The 20,597-nt window shown below is 41.3% G+C and overlaps 1 long non-coding RNA gene across 3 annotated transcripts in view; it reads right to left on the bottom strand.

Moving 5' to 3' along the window:
- Positions 1–13,513: 13,513 nt before the first annotated feature.
- LOC113955437 overlaps positions 13,514–20,597 on the bottom strand; it is a 31,763-nt gene continuing 24,679 nt past the window's right edge. For all 3 annotated transcript variants that reach the window (XR_003530556.1, XR_003530558.1, XR_003530555.1), the window contains exons 3-4: positions 13,737–13,925; positions 13,514–13,639 (exon numbers count right to left, since the gene is read on the bottom strand). This is a non-coding gene — a long non-coding RNA (uncharacterized LOC113955437). The remainder of the gene's footprint in view (positions 13,640–13,736; positions 13,926–20,597) is intronic.

Genomic DNA, 20,597 nt, shown 5'->3' with positions numbered 1-20,597 from the left:
TATAATCCCACTACATGAGATTTCCAAAAATTTTGCCTTTCTTTCTGAACTGGTGGGCACATCTCACAGTTATTTTCAGCCCACTCCTGGGTGTTGAGGCTGAGCAGCTGAGAGCAGCCCAAGGCTTCTGGCTGAGGGCAGTCACACCCCACAGACAGTGAGCTCACACCCACACCTGTACCCACTGCTTTTGTGCCAAGGCAAGTGGGTGCCTTGTGCAGAGCTCACCACTTGTGCTTCAGCTCATGGAAAGGCAACTGGGCCCCAGTGCATAGAGCAGCTATGCCTCCAACCCAGTGCTGCTTTGTCCCAGGGCTCAGTCCAGCTGCACTGCTGGGAACAGACTCTAACACACTTGTACGATTTCTTCTCTGAATTTGACTGCAGGGCCCAGTCACTGATCCTTATTGCAACTTCCTCATAAGATCCAACCACCCTTTAGTATTCCCTTCTCCAGAGATATCAATGCACAGGACAGTTCAGGCAGAACAAAGGAGACACTCTCTCATTTTAGTCAATGAGTTACAGGATTACGCTCATTATTCTGCCTTACAAAAGAAAGCCCAAAGTATCTGGATTAGAATGTGCCCATTACTTCTCTTTCCCAACTATCGAAACGTGAGAGATCTGTGCCAAGAAACACTTAAACAAATTGTTTCTTCCCAAACACTCTGTCTCCCCGTATTTGAAAACAAATACTTTCTCTCCCTTCTTTGTGTAATTTTTGTTTTCATTTTCCAGAACAAGACAAACTGCGGTTTTCTAATGAGAACACACTTCTCACATGTATGTAGACCCAGATAGTCAGTATATTTTGTAAACTATTGACAGCATTGTAAACTTTCATGACTTAAAGAGAATCTTTGGTATAATGAAGTCCATGGTAAAGCCCCAGTACTGGAGTTAAGAGAGTGCACAAGGATTTGAGCTTTTTCAAGAACGTACATGTGTAGAACCTGCACATGCCAGAAGAAACACACTCTGAAGTAGCACGAGTAAACTGGCAGGGAACACAAAGTTACTATTCATTTTACTTAAAATTTCAAATTGTAGAGCCTATTAAAGTCACTCAGAACTGGCTTTTGAATTCTCAACATCTTCTCTTTGGCAATACTGAATAAAGGTAAATTATTCAAACTAAAGAAATATCTCACATGAGACCAAGGCTAATACGCATACTAGAATGAGAGGGGGGAAATATAACAGCAAGGAAAAAGCTAAATTGTGTTTATTTCATGTTTGGAGGGAAAAATCAGGTGCATTTTAATTCAATCTAAACCATTTTGCCTCTCTCAGAAGTAACAGTTTAAGGGCAACCTTTCTAAAAGTTAAAAGAAAAAAAAGATTTCACAGACTGTTAAGCTTCATCTTCTGAACATCTTTTCCAGAACAATACACTAGTAATACTGAAATCCTCAACTTTCTCTTTCACTGAATTAATGATTAGTCATATTTCAAGCATCCATGCACAGTACTTTGAAGCAAAGGTGCTCAATACAATTCTACAATCATTTACATGAACTATTCATCTTTTGCAGTCTTTTTTAATTTTATACAGAGGTAGTCATTCTTGCTCTGCTATTTAACAATCAGGGCCAACATGAAAAAAGTAGAGTAAACCTCAAATAAATCTTATTGTTGACTATTTTTGAGAGCTGATGTACAGATGAAGTTACCAGGTACCTTTCTAAACGGGGGGGGGGGGGGGAAATGGTAGCAAGATCACTCACTGAAGCTCTTGGTGTTGGGTTTCCTCTTCATAGTACAGGAACTGAGTACGGCAGAGAAATGGAGAAGAGACCAGAATCAAGCCTGGAAACATGAAATATGGTCCTAGTTTCTGCTAAGGGACAAAGTTCCACACCAAATCCAGGCCTTACTTCTCAAATTGCAAGTCATTAATGCCATATTAGGAAACTCTAACTACAGCACTCAGAAACCAAAGGGACAGCAAAAGAAAAAGACCATGAGGAATGTGCAGGCACAGCACTGAGACACACACACCCCTCCCTGAAAACCTGCACACCCCTTCAAGGGTTTCAGAGCCTTTGGTTCAAAACTGTCTGTGGATAGAGGAGCAGGGTGGTGCCTGGAAGACTAGCCTTCACACTTGCTCCAGCTCCAAGCCAAGGATGAGAAAGTTGTTTATAACTCTGCATTATCTTGAAATCTTCAGAGACTTCCTGGCAGAATGAACGCAGGCATTTGCAAGTCTTCCCTCCTGACGTGGCTCCTGCTCCAGTCCTGTGCCTGTGCCTGTGCGTCCATGGCACGGGACCTGTTGCTAAAGGACAGTGGTGATGCTTTGTTCCCATGGACAAGAGGGAATGGGTTCAGTGATGGCTACAGGGACAGCAGTTCATGGGAGCAAAATTTCCTTCAAGATCCTCAACTTTAGAGGAATTCCAAGGTTAAGGCAGAACAGGATAGGATTTTGCAAGCAGATCATTATTTGGAGGTTTTAGTACTCTGCCTCTAACCACACCAGAGGAGATCAAGAGTTTGGTTCTTTTTGGTCCTTCTCATAACTCATCAGCTTAGAAAGAAAAATAACTGGAAATTACAGATGTCAGGTCAGGAGTAAAAAATCATTCTGACTGGGCCAAAATGCCAGATCATCAGTACCTCTGAAATAACAATGCTAGACTTTATAAGTTGAAATACCTGAGGCAAGAAAAAACTTCAACCTACAGCCCAGATTATCTCACATTTATTTTTAAAACACTGTACTGACCAAATTCCTTCCTGAATCATACAGAGGGCAGAGACTGTCCTATAAATTACTGCAGCACTGAAAAAGTCAACTCACAGTCATAGGCCATACCATCTTTGCATACATCTGAGTACACTGCATGGCCCTTTAAGTTTGCATCCTATGCCTTACATGTGGTTGCTGGAGGTCAGCTTTGGGGTTTTGTTTGCTCCTGTAGCCCCAGGGCAAGATGGTCTATTTGAATCCAGGTGGTAGATGAGAATGTTGCAGCTCTGTGCCCCCATCCCTGTTGATGCTACTCCAGCCTCTCTGAGACAAAGCTACCCTTTATCAGCAACAGAGATTTTGTTTGGAAAGGTGTGGACAGGTTGGACTGGGACAAAGACAGGAATTTAGGTCTGTGGTAAGATCTGAAGCATTAAGCGCACTTAGTGGTTCACTGGAAACCTTGACTGCAACAAAGATGGGTTGGATGGAGAAAAATCTACCACAGTTTTGCTCCAAGTAGAACTGTAAGAGACATTTCAGTGGAAGGTGTTCCGGGTGCCTCATGTAGCCCTCACCAACAATAGCATCTCCATAGCCCAGGGCCAGGATCTGCTCCCAGCAGGTCATGGCTGGGAACAGCAGGGTCAGCACTGTCACACAGCTCCCTCAGCCTTCAGACTGGGGCACAGCCACTGCAGTGACATTCCTCTAATTTATATTCCTACCCAAACTGATTATGATCTTCTCAATTCACTGCCCCTGAATGCAGCTGAATTAAGACACCAGGGTAATAAATGGGCTACCATATTAACAGCGATGTATCTCCCCGTTCCACAGAGCCAACGTCAGACTAATTTTCATGTGGAAGTCATACTGTCACTAGACTTCACTGCCATTAAGAAACAGTTAAACATTAATTAATAGGCATTTAAACTTACTAGGACATGTTTAGTGAAAAATTCTCCATTGGCAGAACAGTAATTGGCTTTCTAAATCTCACAGATCCCTTAAAAATGATTTTTTTTTATTTGCATGCCCCATTGCTCCACCATTTTAATGTACAGTTCATTTGGTAATCATGTACAGACAGACAGACAACTAATCTATTTCTTCTGACACTTTGTTTTGAAGTCCTATTTAATGTGATCACTTCCTAAGAGAATAGAGAATACAGCAGGAGAAAAAAATGTAAATGAAAGCATTTATCAGCCTTAAAAGAAACACAAGAACAGACTGTTAATATTCAGAAACTCACTGACATTCCAATAGCAGTAGTCATTTCCAAGCACTCTCTCCAGGAGTGAAAACATAATGGAAAATTTAAGTTTGCTGTTCCCTGCTTCACGCTACTGTATCTCCTTATTTTAAAAAAAACAATACAGGCTATTATTCATTTCACCCCATGTCCAAAGATTGTGAATGCCTTAAAAGGCAAGCTGTAAAGGTCTGGAGAAAAAAAACAGAAAGAAAAAAAATCAAACTCACCATAATTAGGAGACAGACATTTCAAACTGATATTTAAATTATACACTGTCTCTCACCGTTTTTTTACAGATCTCAGCCTCCTCACTCTGTTGAAACACACAGTCACAAACAGAGATGATTATTTCTCTACCCTTACTGACCAACCCAGGAGCAAAGAAAAGGAAGACAGGATTTTATTCAACAATTTAGAGCTCTTTCTTATCCTTTTTATCTTAGCTTTTTTTTCCCCTTAGCTTTTATACACAGGATATAAAAATAAACAGAATCATAAAACACTGAATAAAGTCAGCTTCCTTTTGTCTTCTTGCAGATTCCTTTTTCCAGGATCACTCACTCCAGAAACTCATTTTGGCAACTGAGAGCACGTTGGCAGATCTCAGCTTGGTGCAGAGCTGACCAGAAGTGGATCAGCAGCTTCATAAGCCAGGAGGAGAAATGCCATTCTGCACCACACCAGAGTGCTGCTGATCTCAGTTACTGGGGAGTCCTTGTGCACCTCACACACGGGTTGTGACCCCAGGCTGACAGCACACAATCCGTGACGCCCACAGCAGTCCCTCAGGAAAGGCAGACTGTACCAACTCCATTGATCACAGTGTAGTTAGACCATTTCAGACCACATTGATAGTTTCACTACAAACATCAATAATTAAAGATTTTTTTAAATCCCCCTGGCCATCTGTCAGTCTGTAAGTGTGCAGCCACAGAAACACTAACCCAGACCCTGCACAATAAGACACTGTTGTTTCACCTCAGAATTTTTCACCACCACCAGAGACAAGACCTGGTGACCAAAACCACTGCTGAGGGGACGAGAGCCCCCCCAGCAACTTCTTTACAGGTGCTTTTATGAAAGAGCAACACATGCTCTTAAAGTGGTGCATTCTCTGAAACTGCAACAGGCTCAGCAAAAAAAACTTAAAATAACTGCATTTCTAGTTGGCGATCCTTACTAATTTTCAACAAAAAAACGTGCTTAATACCAATGCGAAAGAAAAGCCCACATCACTGGAAAGGTGACAGAGACACCACGACCTCACCACAGTAGCACCTCTAATTTAATGCTGCCTTTACTTCACATGTAATGCCAGCAAATTAAAGCCTTCACATTTTAAACAATTATTGACTTGTCTGATTTATGAATACAAAGAAAGCTAAGTAGTCAAAATGCTGTTTGGGCTGACTGAATTGGGCTTTAGCTGGAAATGCTTGTCCCAAAATAGGGAAAGCCTGCCCTCTAGAGCACTGTCCCTCCCTGAGAGAAACCCGTCTGCATCATCCGATTTGCACTTAGTGTCTAGCAGAGAAAAGCGAACTTGTGTGATTGCTTTAGTCCTTTCTCAGATGAATTGAAAGCGACAGATTTTTCAGTTAGAAGTATTTGAGTCTTTGACCTAGAAAAAAGTTTTCAGGTTCAAGGTTAAAACATAACAAATTCCCAGCTGTGTGAGAAGGGACATGGGCAAAACCCAGCACAGGAACCCAAACATGCTGCTTTAGCACCACTGGGGCCACCTCTGCAAAGGAGCAAAAGGAACTGCCTCTCTGAGACACACCAAAGCCCACACCAAGCTGCCATCTGCGCTCCAGCACCAGCTGTACAAAAAGAAGGTATAAAATTCCCACAGATACAAAACCTGTGCACATTCCCAGCTGAACACTGCTGCCATACAGTCCCAATAGTGGCACTTGCTGCCCTGCACATCTGTATCGTGGCTCTGCTGCTACAGTGACCACGCAGAATGACAGCACTCAGTCCCACCTGGAACTGCTACCTGCACTGGAGAAGCATCGCCCAGCTCTTTGGGTCCTCCCCACTGCACCCAAGCAAATCTGACAGAGCAGGTAGGAAGGGAGAGACAGAGAGAGGATTAATGGGATCCTTGCATCCTTACCCCACTGCACCCTCCTTTGTCAAAGTAGCAAATTCAGTTATAGCCACATGTCAGGAGCAACACATGGGGAACAACAGCATAAAGAGAATCGTTCACCCCTTATATCATACAATTAGTGATACATATTGTACCTGCTTGAATAAGGCATAGTTTGACCCAAGAATAGATCATAGGAAGCAGAAGGACACAGATGAAAGTCATTGTCTGAGTTCCTGTTGTCTTTGGGGTGCTTTCAGACACCCTTTGAGGATTCAAGGCAAAATACTTTACAAAAAAGTACAGGGTACAAAGCACTTCACAAAAAATGGCAGGTCAGATTCTCAGGTCGCTTCAGAAAACTGTATTAAATTTGCCAACAGGAACCTCCTGGCCGTAGTTCAAGTCACCTGGATACTGATCCTTTCTGCATTGGTCCACCTCTACACTCTTCTACACCTCTCAGGCAGTGGCACTGAAAAATACAAAATCACTGTAGCTCAAGGTGACTTAACCTTTCTCTGCTTGTATTCTTCACTTCTTCACCCTCACGTGGCAGATCTGGGAATTAAGCTACAGGCTGGCGTGGGAGGGAGTAATGGTTTGGGGTGTCCTCAGAGAGAGCCTGCAGTTTGTAGTGGTGTCAGAATGTGGAAAGAGCAAGTGTTTGGCAGAAGGTGGAGGAGAGGTGTTCGTGGTAAACGAGAGCGAGGGCTCAGGGCTGGGCAGACAGATGGAGGTTTGCATCTGTGAGAACAGGCAGAAAATGAGAGCATCTTAGTGGCATATTTAATTTCCGTATGCTTGTTCTTTTAGGCAACAACCTGAGCAACTGCATTCATTTCATGCACAGACATCTCTAAGGATAATCTCATATATGGAAATCACTGAAATCACAAATGAAATACATTTGTCTCCCTGATGCATTGCAAGAGCCTTTTCACCAGGCACAGCTACTTGGTGCAGCAGACTCAGAAAAAATAAGCAACAACGCACAGAAAAAAATGCTCAGTTGTGTTCCTCGTAGCCTCTAGGAAACCATAACTAATTACTGTTATTTAAAGAGGAAATGCTATTAAATCATTTGGGGTGGACAGAGCACTGATCTGATGGGAGGAGGGCTGTGAGCCACAGCAGAGCATGGTATGGGAAAATACGTGTTTGCAGACCAGCTGAATTCTCCCCATCCACTTCTCATTGCCAGGCAAACATATTCCTGAAACTTGCTCCAAATGTCACCATCACTTTCTGCTAATCCTCTCAAAGGTGTAAGAGGATCTTCTAATGACAGAGGAATTAAAAATCTCACTGCTACTTTGAGTTCAGTGGACAGCATGACCGAATGATCCCCCCTTCCTGCCCCCAGGAACCAGGTCAGGGAAGCAGCACATCACAGAGAGTCAGTACCTCCTGCTCTGATGGGCTTGCACAGCTCAGCTGATAAAAAACAGACAGCACACAGTGCCAGGCAATACAGATGGAGACCACTTGCCTTTTCACTGTACCTGCACAGATAGCAATATTAGCTTTTCTAGTTGTATTCCTTGTAACAATTTCTTTTTCTGTCTGTTTTGGAAGCTGGAAAATTTCAACAGCATTAATATGCTTCAGTCCCCAGTCCCATCAGAAAATGTTTGTTCCCTAGACAGAATATGAATCACTGTAATGGACTAGCTTAGCTTCCACTTCTACATACTAATGTGAGATGCATGAAGTACCAACAATGTGAAGTGAACACTTAATTAACATTTGGGCAAAAAGGGAATGACACATACAAAGTATTTGCCTTTGTTAAAGTGCTTTTGCACTTCTGTGAGCTTTGCTGATGTTACTTCATGGCATTTCCTTTGCTGCTGAAAAGGCCACCTTGTCAGGAGCAGTGGTGCTGGATTTTGAAGGTCTGAACCATAGGATGTAGAGACATGAAAACAAAGACATACTGTGTTTATCTAATCCTTTCACCTCCCATCCTTCTTGGATTTGGAAATGGGACATTTAAGAGCAGAGGAGGTTCTGCAGAAGTAATGTGCATTCAGTTTTATGGTTTACTCAGCAAGGCCTAGTCTTCCTTGGACTATTTTTTTTCATGCCCTCTTAACTAACTTGAATGTCTAAGAACATTTCCATACTAGGCTAATAATTGTATGGCATTTCCAAAGGTGCTTACAACATGAACTGGTAAAACAGCAGAGCGATTAAACCTAAAAACATTCTCACTGGATAATTTCTGATGAACTATCATTTCTGTTTTAGTTGCTGAACACTTTATGTGCTGCGTAACATTTTTTTGTATTGAAAATTTTCTATGGGAGTAGAGTATGAGCTGTTTTTCTTTTTTGAAACTGGCTTTCTGGAGCAGCTGTTAATCTCTCTCACACAGACCAACTAATGAAGAAACTGTCCAGCAGGTCAGGTACAATGGCAGACTTGGAAGGCAGAAAACTCTTTGTGCTCTTCAACACTACCTCTCTGCTACTATTTACCCCTGCTGTGAAAAATAGCTATTTTAATCCAGATCCTGGAGGGGTGAAGGAGGCACAATCACCTTCCCTGCACCTTTACCTGCAGCTGCTGCCACCAAATCATTAACAGTCCTAACAACATAGTGATAAGCAAACACAAAGCCACGCCCTCAAGGAAAACTAATTAAAAAGGCTGCTCTTTACTCAGTTGAGCCCATATCACACTCAGGGGAACTTGCTGAGTGCCAATCAAAAAGTTAACAAAGTTCAACTGCTTATTAAAGTAACAAATATGCTTAATTAAATTTTGAAAAATTATTTTCAATTAGGTAGTTTTTTCCTGAATTTGAAGTGTGAAACTTAAAAATTTCAGCAGGAATATTTCTCAAGTTTGATCTCCTGTATGAAATAATAATAGGAAGAATATGGCACGAAGCCCAGTTTGATGAAATTAGGACTAAGTCTGAAAACAGACATATGTTCTTCAGACAATGACTCCTGTATGCAAATCTAGAGAAAAGAATGTCAGTAACTTTCCCTGTTAACATAGGGCTCAAATTCAGTCATTACATTCACTTTATTAAACTGATATTTCACCTTAATTATAGAGGAATAAGGTGACTCACAGTGGAGGAATCATGAGCTCTGTTTCAGCACTTTGGAAGCAGAGATCTGTAGAAAACCAGTAGAGTGGAGGTTGACTGGAAAGGTATCTTTTGCAATGAATGTCCTTCTCATTTATGATCAGCCATAACATTTCTTCAAACATTGCTGAAGTTGCAGATGATTTCCTATCAAAAATCCAAATTTTATGTCATATTTGTAAATACATGTAAAAACTTTCCCTGAGAGACAGTATATTGACTTGCCAGCTATGTTCTACCTCTATTTCACACCTTTGCAGTATAAACACAGGTTTGACCTGTAAGAAGACATTGGCTTGGTTAGTAGTTGAGCTAGTACTAGGTTAGTTAATTTGAAAGCGTTAAGAAACTACATTTGGGCACTGCTTAGGTGGAAAAGTATTGAAATTTGAGACATTTGAGACACTTTGCAATGATCCTTTTTCTCAAAAACCAAATCTGAGAACACAACAAAACCAAATGCTACCACCTGCTCACTGGCATTTTAGGAAGTCTTAAATTCTGAATGCACACACATCCACTAGCCTTTTCCATCACCAAGACAGGGAAGGCAAAAGGAAAGCTGGCAATCACATCAACAACTCAGAGCTCATCCCCAAGAGCCTCTCTCTAACCACCAGGTCTCTGAAACTGGGAAGAGGAAAAAAGATAGCACAAAGGAAGTGCTAAAGGCTCTAGTTGTGTACAAACCCTCTTGACTTTTCATCTGATGCAGGAGTAAACAGAAGGAAGTGCTGATAAATGTCAGCACACACAGCAACACTGCCACCACCACACCTACCCTGTATTTCCCTCTCTCTCCATGTCTTCCAACTCCAGTAAACAAAACTAAACCTGGGATGCAGCCCCTGAGCAAGATAAAAACACTGGAGGCACTAGTTGCTTTTGCAGTGTTTGCTATTTATCAGTCTCATCAGATATAACAAGGGGAGCACATAATCAGTCATGAATTTAATTGCAGGGGAAGTGAGCTGCCTCCAGAAAGGCAACAGAAAGAAGAGTCAGGTCCTATTTATCAATTTTTTGCCCCGTATTCCATGTAACATCTGAAAATTCAGGGAATACATAACAGCTACAGGGAATACGTATCAGGGAATATCAGCTCTACCACTTAAAGGACAAGATCATCCATTATGTGGCAGGAGCCACTAGAAATAAGGAAAAAGTTGTGCCTTTTTTGCAAAAAAGGAATTCAAGGTCACTGAGCCCAAAAGACTCCCAGCCAGCTGAACAAGGGGATGTCTGCCAGAAAGCTCTGGCCTTTGAATCACTTTTTTTTCTACAGAAGCTTAAATAGGTAGATAGAACTACACAGGCCGATTCTAGTCATGTAACCTTGAGGGAAGCAGCTTGAGGGCCTCAGCCAACCAAGGAGAGCTTTTCCAAACCCAAGTCAGCCACTCCATCCTTGTTAAGGGGACTTGACAGAAGGAAGCAGAGGTAGGGGAGGTCTTGGCTTCAAGGCTGTTGCACAAGAAGTCTCTGAAAAGAGAAAGATCATATAAAGGACTGTGCACTTTTCCACAAATCTAAAACTTTCTTGGACTCTGTGAGGGAAAAAATGAGCGGGAAGAAAGAAAAGAAATCAAAAAATCTTTGCTAAGCTCCCATTCCAGTGTTTAACGTTGCTGTTGTATGAAGCAAAAACAATCAAAGTTTATGCAGACTGCTGGTGAATAAATCTAAGCTGCTCCCAGAGTCAAAGAATCCACAGTCATAGAGTCCTAGAATATCCCGAGCCGAAAGGGACCCACACGGATCATCGAAGTCCAACTCCTGGCCCAGGTCTCACAGCTGAAAGGCAGCCAGAGGCAGGATCTGAGATTAGACACACAGCCAGTCCCTCCCCAGATGAGTGGTCCCCTGGCAAGATACCAGTGGCAGAACCTGCTTACGACAGGTCAGACTGCACAACTGATTCACACTGTGACAATAAAATACAGCTTATCTACTCTGTGACTGCAAGGGATAACGCAGGTGGCATTTCACCTTGACTGCTGTGATAACAGGAACATAATAGAAATTCATCCTGAACACAATCCTTTCTGCAGGAATACAGAGATATGTTAATTACACAGTGGTACTGCATTTGGATTTTAGCTATCCGAAATGATATTTTTAGGTCTAATTCATGTAAAATGAGGAGACAGTCTTTTGAAGGCACAGTAATTACATCTGGTCAAACTGCTACAAGAAAATCAAGCCATTATGAGTACAGGCTTGAGCCTGGGTAGATGCTTAGTGAACACAGACCAGAGCAGATTCACTGCCTGCTGTATTTCCAAAACAGCAGCAGAGATTATACTGTTAAATTCAAGTGAAGCTGATTCAGAGTAATTCAGTTAGGAGGTCATATGCTACGCTGGTGCCACTGTCTAGTGGATAAAACTGTAATTGTAAAATTTATTTTTCTCTTTTCAAATCTTTAAGGTAGGACTGGAAGCACAGAATAAACATCAATTTAACATTATGCATACCATGTATGACATTTATGAACTACTTTTATGACAACAAACCTATGGTATATGTATCCTAAAAAAAAATTACAAGAATTGTACTGTGGAATAATAAAAAATAAAGAGGGTCAGGGATGTTACTGAAAAGTATTAAAGCTTCCTTCCAAGTACAAATCTATGAATCTACAGATGTGTCATGTTTTATAGACTCTAGGTTTGATTCTTTCCTTCCTGAAAATGACTTTACGTGACAGGAATTAGGTAACAGAGTCACTCCTGTCTCACATGAAAGGAAAGTCACAGTTTGGACACTTGAGTGAATGTTACCAGATGCTCTGATCCTCTCAAAGGGCTCTCCTGAAGCACTAGGAGAACAAATCGAACTCATTTCCATTCTGTCTGGGAGTGCAAGGATTGCTTCTTACTGCACGAGTCCCTGTGTCCCTGAGCCCAAGAGGGACACTTCACAGGCTCCTAGAAGTCTTCCATCTTAGGGAACTGCTTTGAAAGCAATCCCACAATAAAACATTTACTGATTTTAATGGTTAAAGTTGGGTGGGTTTTTTAAACAGCAAAAAGAAAAAAAGAGGAGTGCTTTTTCTGGATGCTTCCACAAGAAAACATCTTTTTGGGTTTTTCCCTTCAACTGCTCCTCAGAAGAAGCTTGCTCAGGTGACAGGGATTAAAACTGTGCAATATCAAGAGAGATGCTTTTTAGGCAAAGACAAAAAATGATCAACAAAAAATAAGCTGTCACATTTGAGGTTGAGGTTTGTTTAAAACCCCAGACTTTTCTTTCTACAGTTCAGTTTGTAAAGCCAAAAGGCACAAATTTCATCACTACAAAGAGTATTTAATAAAGGAGAGGGAGAAGTAGGGCTGTCTGAGCCTCCAAAGGATCCTTCCTGCCCAAATTCCTATTTGTTTGGGACACCACAAGTACTGGGGCTGCTGCAGTGAGACAGGGAAAGTGGCAGGATACCAGCTTCAAATTAAGAAGATTCTGTAGGCCAAGCTTTCTGCATGGAACAGAGCTCTCCATGGATGTTCTGATAAAGGAAGCCTTCAGATCTAAAAATATCCATAGAAGACACAAACAAACTCAAAGAGGACAAAACTGATTAGCAGTTTTTGAATTTGATTTTAAACTATGCTTTAAACTGAAAGTGACATTTTGTCAGGAAGCCAGCTTTGCAACTCCTTTTATTTCATTTTTCTGACAAAACCCAGCAGCATGTCTTTTGCAGTTCTCCCTTATTTATTAATTTCATGAATAAAAGATTTTTCTGATGACTAACTCACCCTGACTTTCTGGCCACCAATCCTGCCCTTTTTATTCCTTTAGGGAATGGATTTCCTTCCAAATTTAAATGGCAGGCCTAGAGAACACTTTAATGATGGCATGCTACACAAGCAGTACCATTCTTCCTCAAGGAGCCGATTTACCTGCTTCAAAAAAAACCCCAGTGCTTCAATTAAGGAATTTAAATTATTTATAAGGAGAAAAAACATCCCACCTTTGCCAAATGTTGTCAGCCATTTCCTTAGATGATGCAAATAGGCACAATAAAATAATATTTTTTAAACCAGTTAGCATTGAAGATGAGAAGAATCACCAGTCACAGCAAACTTGGAGCAAGCCCAACACTTACAAGACTTGGAAAAAAGGCACCTGCTTAGCTTGAAACAATAGAAATCCACTTTAACTCACCCTAAGACAGGAAGAGCCATCTCTCAGTAGATCTCAGCACTCCAAGTTACTTTAATTACATCAAACTTTGTTTTTCATTTTAACAACATATCTATGCCAAATCCCCCCTGGTAAAATGAAGAAATCATGTCCCCAGTGAAGTCAATGACAAGCCACACGTTCATTTCAAGAGATCCAAGATCTCAGTCCCAGTTTATTATCCTAAAATGAATAGTCAATTTTCACATACTATTACTCTACAACAATGCAGAGTTCAGTTCAAACACCATAGCCAAGGGCAGCCAGTGTCCTTCAGATCAATGCACAACCCTACAACAGACAATAAAGGAACAGCGTGACAATGGGAAATTTCTTTAAAATCCAGCACTTTTATCAGCCTTAAATAAGCTCTAGAATGAGTTATTACCTGTTCTCAAAAGCTATGGGAACTGGTACCAGAAAACTCAAGCATAAAATGTTTTTCTGTGCAATAAAATTGAAGTAAGGAAGGCATTCATCACCTCCATTCTCAACTGTAAGTCCATGGACTCCCAGAATCTCGTTTAAAAACATATTCCCTCCATGCTGGGTGAGAGAAAGGCCACAGAGCTCCCACCTGAGAGAAAGAAGAGAACAGTCACACTTGAGCCCTAGAATTGCTTTCACCTCCGTATTCAACTCACTGCCAGGAGGGATCTCTGACGGGGAACCTGTGTGCAGCTGCTTCATAATTGCTCCAAGCAGCATCTCAGCTCAGTGTTTTCCTACTCTCCAGAGAGTGGGATTAGTTCTGTCCCAGGTCCACACTGGGGAAAGAGACCACAAGACAAGGAGGGATAGTTCTGGGACCAAGCTTCCATCAGACTATTGGGCATCTTTTCTACATTCATGTTTTACTCTTGTGCACCGCAGAAAGTCAAATAATGAAAACAAGTTAAAAATGTAAAGTCCATACAGTAAGTCTTGTCCTGAAATAAACAGTACAGCCATTAAAGAAAGAAGGTAAGGTATAAAGAGGAAAACACACTGTAACAATGGCCACTGGACTATGTTAAGGGCTGGGAAGACTGAAATGGAAACATGTCACTTTATTACATCCATCCCTACAAGACCTGCAAGTGAGCCCACAGCTTCCAGTTGTGTCTGTATTGTCAGAAAATGACAGTTTTACACTTTGTTTCTTTCATATTACTGATTTAGAGAGAGCACTGAAGCAATTTTAAACATGATTCTGTGCAGTAACAGTATTAGAGGGATTGCTGTGTGTCCATTCTGCAGAAATCAAAGCCAAAAAAAAGATCTTTTAGACTTCAGCCTTGGCGTGTTCAATTTACACTTGGCATCACAAAATAATGAATGGGTGTCTTAACAGCAACAGAGAGATGTCATTCCCTAATAACTTCTGCTGGTGCATGGTGGAAGGCTTAGGTGAGATCCTGGCGAATGCTGTACTTGTTTTAGACAACAGTAATGCCAGATCCAGCTTCTCTTCAAAAGTATCCAAAGACCCTCAGAATGACACACACCTTCAACATAGTTCTTCCATGCATGTACCTCTGTCACACTCAAGAGTCTCCCAAAACAGCATACGAGAAGACCACAGATGACTCCAAGAACATGGGACACCAAGAAATGTGGCCGAGAAAAAATTTTTCATTATTTCAGGCTCCTTTTCACAGTATCATAGAACTATTTATGTTGAAAAAGACTCTTAAGATCATCAAGTCCAATCATTAATCTACTGCTAAACCACACCACACCTACAAGTCCTTTAAATCCCTCCAGAGATGGAGACCCCACCACTGTCCCAGACAACCTGTTCCAGTGCTTGGCCACCTTTGTGGCAAAGAAATTTTTCCTGATATCCAACCTACATCTCCACTGCTGCAATTTTTGTGACTTCATTTTTCCTTGTATCTTAAGGCCAGAACCTCATGGTCCCACACATGCAGAAAGCAGGAGCAAGAGAAGCCTTGATTTTCACAAGTAGTGAAATGGAGGATTTGGTGATTAACACTAATTTGAGGCTCAGCTTTCTTTAACCTAGTGACACCTGTGACTCTTGACAGAAGGTTGCTACAGCCCTTTTGCAGGAAGATCTGGTGGCTTTTGACTTCAGGTGTACTTTTGCAGTGCTACCCAATGCAGATCTAATCTTGCTACCCTAGCTGTGGAGTTGGTGTTTTAACTCCAGGCACCTAAGTGAGAGATATGGCACCCCATTTGTCATATCCTGGTTTTACGTGTGCTGCTACAGGAACCTTTGCAACTAGGACAAAGGCCAAAATAAAGTGAATGTGAAATAAATATTCATTGAGAGCACAAGTAATAGGGTTTCATAGGGATTAAGTCAGGAAATTGGAAAACAGAGCATGAGAGAATATATTATTAAATTATGCATTTCTCTCATCTTATGAATAATATAGAACTGAAATTGATAAACAAAACTCCAGGTGCCACCAGTGTTATTTGGGAAAAAAATAAAGTAATTGTAAATATTGCACAATCATTTCAGTATTATGGTAAAGACATCTTCACTTTAATGCTTCAATTTTAATTTACCTATTGTGCAATCTGTATGTGGGAAAAATATCATTATTAAATTACACTCCATAAATGTTCCCAAAAGATGTTGTATCAGCATAATTTAAAGGATCAAAATTGAAAATTAAAGTTTTGTTTTCTATTATCAGTTGTGTTTTGGATGAATAAATGTCAGAAATTGCAACAGTACACATTAGTTACCATGGATATTCTTATTGGGTCCAATCATAAAGTTGCTCCCTGTAACAAAGATTAAACTCTGGCTCCACTGAAGTCACAAGGGGTTTTCCTTTCATGCTTCTGAAGGCACAGTCCAAAAGTAGGTGAAAGGATGAAGCACTATATCAATTAATCTTACATCAAGGGCAATTTTTCCTCCAGAGATTCTTAACTGATGGAATAACAAAATATTGAAAAATTAAGTCCTCCAAATGTGAATTCAAAAAACCTTCTAATGATCTCTCTATCACCTGTAATTAGAAATTATTGAATATTTGCAGTCTTTATTCATCTGCTCTCATCCTATAGTGCTAACCCTGTATGGTCAGGTGACTTACAAGTGTAAATGATGGCCCATAGGGGACATTTTAAACAGCGACTAAGTGTGAAAGAGATGAGTAAGTGCTAATGGGATTTTCAGAACCATTTTCAAACAAGAGTTGCATCCAACAAGATTCTGAAAAAGCTCACTTAGCACTTATCTGGACTGTTAGCTTCTTGACTTTCTAAAAAGACCCACATGAAAAAATTTTATATGATACCTGTGGTGTACTTAGCACATGGATGAATTCGAGTGGCACCTACAAGAACCAGTCTATGTATTATTGATTAATTACAAAATGCCAGTGAACTGTGAGCCCAGGGCCAAGCAGGAAAGGTATCATGTAAACAATGCTTGTGTATTTCTTTGCTCAGCCATGGGATTTTAGGCAGAACTAACAGAAGACAGGGGACAGCAGGGATTAAAGAACCACCACCCCGCTGTGACCAATTGACTTCAGGGTTTAATTTCCACCTTTAGGGTATTAAAAGGACATTAAAACATAAGCTTTTGCAGCTTTACCAATGATTCCATAATTGAGCTCAAAGTAGCTGTTTCATAACCACAGATTGTGACTGGAAGCAATGACAAAGTCATCAGCTGTGTGATCTCGGGCACTCACCACCTCACAGAAAGCTCCTCTGTGTGGCCCATGCCTCTTCCTAAGCATTTATTTTGCTAGGAAGGACAGAATATAATGTTTTAAGGGAAGATTATGAGTTTTAACTGCTTGCCTTTAAAACAAGCATTAAAGACCAAAAACCCTGCTGGGTTATTAACAAACTTCTGACTAACAAAAAAAAACCCCAAAACCACAGGCCCTAACTGAGCTCAAGGGAGCATCAGCTTCAGGTGAGAGCTCAGAGTTACACAGAAATTCTTCCTGTCTCTCAGTCCCTCTCTTATATGATTTTTATTAGCAACATTCTAAAACTTTGCCTTCAGCCAGTCTCTGTTACTCTTACCTTCTTTTGCAACTGAAGGCTGCACTTCAGAATACTGTACTTGTCTGAATATGAACTATAGTGATGTAAGGAAAAAGGGGTCAAGATGGAATTATATAAGAAAAGCATATAGTAAACTAATTCTTAAGTCTTTTCACATCTCTTTTATGCTCCTCTGGCAGCCTCAGGCAGCTCTTGCCCTCTTTAAAGTTACCCTGTGCTATCAGGCTGTTGAAAAGGCTCTGGGGAGAAAAGGAATCTCCACCAGATGTCATTAACCGAGATCTACCATTTTCCTAGTTCCTCCAAATAAGCATCATGATAACTGTATCCCTCATTACAGCACTTCAGCAGGAAATAAAGCAAAAACTGCAGCACACCTAAGGGCAATACACCTGTAACTCCCACTTCCTAAAAAAAGGGCAAACATATTGATTTATCTATAAAGGAAAAGCAGCTTCAGTTCTGCAAACATTTTCAAAAACCACCTACCTGTCTTGAGAGACAGAGTGGCCAGTGGCTGCAGAAAGCTAGCCTTGGGAACTGGCAGAAAGTCAGAGCACTTAAAAACCACAAGTGGCTTTACAGACCTTTGTGATATAAGCACTTCCAAGGAAGTGTTCCAGGGAAGGAGAGAGGATAAAAATGCAAAAAATAGCAAAGAGAGACATTCTGGACCTAAGACAACTCTGGAAGGCTCAGGAAAGCTCTAGGACACACCAGGGGCAGTAAGAGTGCACTGCTCAGCACATTGCCTGTGCACTACGGGTTTTAAACAGCACAAGTCCCTGTATCGGATCTCAGCAGTCATTTGAGCCACCTCCTCCATGACATGAGTGCCAGTGCTCTGAAAGGCTGTCCTGTGCCATCATGGTGGCAGGGCAGGGGGACCTCTGCAACACTCATTTCAGAGGCAGTGTCAAGACACTCACATACATGTTTTTTTTTCGGAAGAGCACTTGCTGTATCCTTTGGGAGCATTCCAGAGTAACAAGAACTACAAATCTCCCCTTTCCCACTCCTAAGAAAGCAGAGACAGAAGGGTCTTGCGAGCTTTCTTGAGCACTTGGAGGAATTGAGTACGTTGCCTCTTGTTGCACAAACACCAGCCAGTTTTTTGACAGTGTCAGTGCAGCTTCCAGCTCTCTAAGCAAGAAGAAGCTTTATCATCTGCAGCAAGAGAAGGATGTCAGGATTCTGCTCATGACTAATGACTTCATGCTGTATTGCTTCAGGACTACACCTTGAGTTAAATAACTTCTGAAAATTAATTGAAGAGTTACCCAAGCAAGAAGATGGTGAAAAGCTTCGGGACTGCGTCCTGCCTTTCTAGATGCACATCAATATCCGCCCCAATGTCTGCCTTCAGCTTGTAGCCTGTGGTGCTGTGAGATGTGGACATGGGGAAGGGATGGAAAGAAAAAAGAGAAGGGAGGAAAAAAAAAGAAAGGAGAACCACCTGAAAAGAGAGATAAGTAACTGGGGAAATTACAAAGCTGGCTTGTGCAGTAAAAAGCCCAGTGTATAGAATCAATTGAAGATTTCAACACAAGGGAACAAGGGTCTCATTTCAGCTGCTGGTCGGTTTAGATTCACGGGCCACAATGAAAAGGCTACATTCCATGGCTGTGCCTCCTGATTATTGAGAACAATTTCTACTTAGGAGTCTTTGTTTAGTTAAGATAGATCCCATACACTTAGTGATTTTTTTACCTGATGAGCACAATTCAGACAAAATTCACAATCAGAGATCATAATAGCTTTCACACATTAGGGATCGTCAACAATCCCTCTGGTTCACAAAATCCAATTCATTGAGAAAAAGGTTTTGAAAGCATATGGCCCTGAAAACAAGGCAAACAGGAGAAAACTCCCAACTGAAAAAAAGAAAGTTAAAGGAAAGATCAGTAGTTACAGGCATCCACATTTTAAAAGACAAGAGGAAAAACAATCAAGTAGAAAGAACAGCAGGTGCTGATATTGCCAGAACTGCAGCTTCTGGTAGCTTATCCGTAACCGTCCTATTCATTGGAAAGCCAAGAGTTGTCCATCTCTGATCCCTGGATACCATCAACAGCTGACACTGAAGCATGGCATTACCAAAGACTGCCTATGTCAGGATAACTGTCTCCAATTTATCTTCTCTGCCATCAGGAACTTGTTCGTGCAGATCCCAAAACAAAATCTGGCAGAGAAACCGAATCAGAATTGAAACAGCCAGAGGAATAAATTCTTCCCCTTTCTTTTGGACAAAAGCAGGTAGTGAGTGACTGCTGAATTTAGCTAATAAAGCAGTTATGTGTGCAGTGTTCTCCTGCATCCAACCGAACAAGGGTCATTTCAGTGGCTCTTAAGCAGTAACACAAAATGTGCAAATGCAAAATCTGTGTAGTACAAACCAAATAAAAAGTGTCTAAATGGGCAGTACAGTGTTTTTCTAAAACTCCATATGGCCAGCCCATTGCAGCAGATCCTCAGCTGATTTAAACTGCAGCACTGCTGATGTGGAGATGAGGAGCAGCAGCAACACACATCTTCCCACATGCTCCTTCCCCAACACATATGGTTTGGTCGTTTACACAGAGGAGACAGAAAAAGGGTTGCAGGCTTGTGGGTTTGCCAACAGTTAATCATTGAAATGAGAAATTCTGCTCTCAAGGGTGCAGAAATGACAGTTGCTCTTTATGCTGGGACCAAGACAGACATTCTTTCCTACAGCCCTGAGGAAATAAAGTTAAGACTTCCATACCTGCCAGTAAATGAACACCATCATTAGGCTGCTGCCAGGCACTGGAAATAAAAAGCTGGCCATGACCCCTGACAAAATCTTTAATAGTTCTATGATCACTGCATGCCTCCATTTCTTCCTTTTGCTTTAGCTGTTTAGAAGGGGTGATGATGGACTAAATGGTTGAGATAAGAGCTCAGTGCCCACGTGGTGCGTGATAGACCATTGGGACAGACAGTGGCCCTTCATAGTTAGGAAAGATCTTATGGGCTGCCACAATCAGTCAACCCATACTCCTTTCCCTTCTCCCCTGGAAAAATGAAAAAAGGACACAAGCAAAGCATATGCTGCTTTTGAAGATGAAAACAAGAGGACGGGTTTCAGCAGCAAAAATGCTGCATTGTAGTCTCTTCTCTCAGGGCATTTGCACTCTGACCAAGGACACACACCCATCATCATCAGACAGCCAATATGTGCTGGCCTGTTTACAGAGAAAAATTACTCACCTAGCCATAAGTTCCCCCTTGATTC

The sequence above is a fragment of the Corapipo altera genome, unplaced genomic scaffold (assembly GCF_003945725.1).
Source record: "Corapipo altera isolate COAL_440 unplaced genomic scaffold, ASM394572v1 133, whole genome shotgun sequence".
Classification (NCBI taxonomy): Eukaryota; Metazoa; Chordata; class Aves; order Passeriformes; family Pipridae; genus Corapipo; species Corapipo altera.
This window is presented reverse-complemented; position numbering and strand designations above follow the sequence as displayed.